This window comes from Papaver somniferum, chromosome 9, assembly GCF_003573695.1.
Source record: "Papaver somniferum cultivar HN1 chromosome 9, ASM357369v1, whole genome shotgun sequence".
NCBI classification, from domain to species: domain Eukaryota; kingdom Viridiplantae; phylum Streptophyta; class Magnoliopsida; order Ranunculales; family Papaveraceae; genus Papaver; species Papaver somniferum.
Window position 1 is genome coordinate 112,050,967 of NC_039366.1, and position 4,169 is coordinate 112,055,135.

Consider the following 4,169-nt stretch of genomic DNA (forward strand, 5'->3'; position numbering starts at 1 on the left):
ATTTCGTGTTTGACACTGACAAAAAGACAGGTTCTTATGCAAGTATGTATAAGCGAACTTGACTACTTTAGGATGGATAACCAAAGATATTTCTTTTAGAACAACCACCACATATCTCATCAACAAATTAACCCCTAAATCCTTATGATGTTATTTTCAATTGAGTTGTAGTAAGATGATTCGTTCACTCAGATTTGTTGAGAATTTGTTTTAAGACTAAATAAAGAAAATAAGGAAAAATATAAATACAAAATTTGTCACAGGATGAAGAGATACCGGGACTCGGGATTTCATTACTTTTCATATTGTTGTGGTTCAGTCATTACTTCTAGACAATATAGCTCAAACAAAAGAAGTTGTGACTCTAGTTCTTTGCCAAAAATAGATTTCGTAAAATATTATTTGTAAGTTAAAAGCATGACGCATCTAAAGTATTTAGAACTAAGCATGCGGCATCTAACAAAATAACAAATAATTAATAGAAATCATAAAGCAATTAAATCTACGCAAAAGTCAATAAAAGAATTAATTCATTTACCACAATCATGAAAAGTTGCTTCCTCCGTTGTCCCAGTGATGGGGTCTAGCTCCGCATGGTGAAAACACACTCAAAGGAATTTTTCATTGCTCAAAAAGGTGCTTACAAGGAGAAAATGGAGAAATAATTCAAAACCGGGTTTGTAACAATTATGTTTGTTACAAACCAGAGAACTACGACCCACAGTATGTGTCACTGATACTGTTGCTCTAAGACCCACGTTAAGCGTCGTTGTCACTGTTGGAATACGACTGTCTTTGGCAGTCTGTTCTTCGTGTTCTACAGCAGCAGAAAAATATTCTCCGCAACTCGTCCAATCTCCTCTCTGTAGCTCTCTATTCTCTTCCCCAACTCTCCATCCCCTTCTATGACTCTCGAGAATCCTTTTTATACCCAACAGCCTCATAAAATCTTGCTCAATCACTCCAAATATTCTCCCATTACTCGGCAGTAAATGATATATTTTTCTTTCCTTTTTTTATCTCGATCACGTATCTTCAGCTGTCGATTACGTGAAAACTATCCCTGTTTATCTTTGTCACGCTCCAACAAGTCGTTCAAGTCATTACACATCATCAGAACACGTACAAATTCTTCCAGAACCCGTGGATATCTTCTCCATGTATTCGTGTTTTCCCTGTTTGCAACTCGTGGATTGCCTAGCCGATTCTAGCTAATTCTGATCGAACCAAAAGCCCACAACGTGTTTGCTAGGCCATATCACAACTTCCTACCAAAAATCAGCCATTGAATCTCCCTAAAACACGTTCAAAACTTCGATCAAAAATCTTCCAGTGAAGAAGGAAATTTTCCCGCCAAAAATGAGATTTGAATTTTAGAAGAAGGACACCCCTTATCCAGTGGTCACCCCTTATCCGTTGCGGGAGTCCGAATAACACATTCCCATGGGGTGCCTTTATTAATTTTTCTGGGGTTTTTCCAACTTTTTTCTGGGGTGCCTTTAGTACTTTATCCTGGGGTGTAAAACACCACTTTTCGAGCCAATTTCGCCGCAAGAGCTTATTTCTCTATAAATACCTACAACGACATAAAATAACAAAATAAATACAAAATCGAGCACTAACAATACGTACAATTGAGACATATTAGACACATGTGTCTATCAACACCCCCAAACTTATTATTTGCTAGTCCTCGAGCAAAACTAATATGGAAAATAAAATCCTAACTCACTAGGTGTCCCTAGTGACCGAGTTAATCTCGGGAGGGTTTACCAGAGGTGTACCCACAAAACCATTACTTCTAATTGGTCACAAGTATCCAAAGATCTATGAGGACATACATATTCTCAACCTATCTCCAAATAACTAGAATGCCAGAGAAATTAAAGGTGTCAGCTCTGAAGATGACTGAAGAAAAGGGGAGACACATCCGCAATACTGCTAGATAAAGAGATATCCGCTACACAACTAGATAAACATTATAAGATGCGTCCGTTGATTTACAGCTGGATAAGATTAGGAGAGAGATAAAGATGAGAAGGACATCTGCTACACAGCTGGACTAATTACGTGTGATGAGTTAAACCAGTGCTAGAAAGATCTTGTGCCAGATGGAAAGCGGACTAACAAAGCAACCAAAATGCATCTCTCTTCGACTCTCTCATAGTGCTCAGTAGAAACGTCTTCTTCGGCTTCTACTGTTGATGATAAACTCTCGAACCTCGTAGAACCTTGACAATAAACTTTCTCCTTAATTTCTTGCTTGAAACTTCTTTATAGATTTCTACTTCCCTATGGCCTTATTGAACAAAACTTAACGATGATTTATTTTTTTTCATTTTTCATTTTTTCATTTTTTTTTTGTAGACAAAAATAACAAGACAAAAATTTAAATGGCCATGAGAGAAGGACTTTAGAACTTGGATCTTCACAACTTTTTATGTCTTGGTATCATGAACTTCAACAACTTATATCATTTGTTCTTATAACTTTTTGTAACTAAGTCTTCAACTTTGATTTTTGAAATATTCTTTTCTATTGTTACTTTTAAACCTTAAACGTCTTCAACTTTCTTCATATATTTTGATGTCGCTCCGCTTGTTGATGATGATAAGTTTCTACTGAGAGAGAGTCGTAATAATCCAGTAACTAAGACTACATTGTGAGGTTGCTTTGTCTTTCTGGCATTTCCTCCTGACCTGCTCGCCTTTCCATCATGGATGGTTCGGTCCATCACGGTTACCCTCTAAAAGGAACAAGTTCTCTCCTGAATTTCAAGGATCTCAATGTCTTTTTCTCTAATGTCTCAATAGGTTGTTATCTCTAGCATTCCAATTTCTATCTTTTCGGTGAGAAACAGTATGTAAACTTAGCTAACCGGGTACTATGTGACGCTAGAAGTTTCAAAAATGCGACTAAAATGTTTCTCCCATACCCCCAAACTTAAATCTAACATTGTCCTCAATGTTCTAAAGATAAAATTAAAAGCATGAACAAGGAGAAATTGTTACCACTTGAAGCAAAAGAGATAAGGAAGGATATTACCGTGTCGCAAGAATATTGGGTTACCTCCCAAGAAGTGATAAGTTTAAAGTCTTCATCCAGACATCGGAAGGAATTAGTCACCTCATAGAATCATATAGAAGTAGTCGGAATAACTGTGGGTCATGTGGATCAAAAAGTATTACCCACAAGAAGAGGAAACTGCAACAGACCATAAAGATACCGAACATACCCTTGTTTAAGACAACTACATCTAGTTGTGGCTCAGGTTCAGGTTCTATAACTGGGTCTAGATAATTGGTTTTCCTCGGTTGGATTTCCTCAAAGCTAAGATCCGGTTCAGGTATTAGAGTCTGGAAAAACTCAACTAAGAACTTAGAAGCACATAACAACAACCTGAATAATTGGGGATCCTCTAAGTCAATTAGATTTGACTCACACAGCTGACCACAATGAAAGAGGTGGTCTTCCTTAAGAAAATGTGTCGACCCTAATATCCTAAAGTGATTAGGTTTAGTCTCAAAACTTAATAACCGACACATCTTAAAATCAAAAGTTCCCACAATTGGAAGAAAAGTTTTTGGTGGGAAAACAAAGTCAATCTTGGTATCATAGCCTGGGTTAACCACATCAACCAGAGGATGGGTTTCTAACAACTGAGCTTCTTTCTGGACATCATTAGGTTCGGGAAAACGTGTATGAAGATAATCTTGTAAGATGGTTGAGGCACAAATGTCAATTCCTACAGGAGGGTACTTTCTAAGAGTTAAAGCACACGGAGAATGATAATCACCCCCAAACTTAGAGTTTTCTGTGTCTCTAGAAAGACTAGTCACAACTTCCCTAATTTCTAGGTCATCAGATTCCTGGAAATGGTCAATAGATTCTTCTAAGTTGGGTTGATCCTCACTCATTTCTACGAGTTTATCATCTTCTAAGACTAGTGTTTCTAAATCGCTAGATTCTAAAACAGTATTCTCAGGGTAACACTCTTTCCTCTAAACCATCATCACAATATAAAGGATTATCAGAGAATTTCATATAAAGGCTCATCAACTAAGGTTTTAACCATATTACCTCCTCCGATTCACTGATAGGCACATCAAATAATGGATTATCCAACATACTGCAGGCTAAAGGATCATGAACTACACCGTCTAAAACGG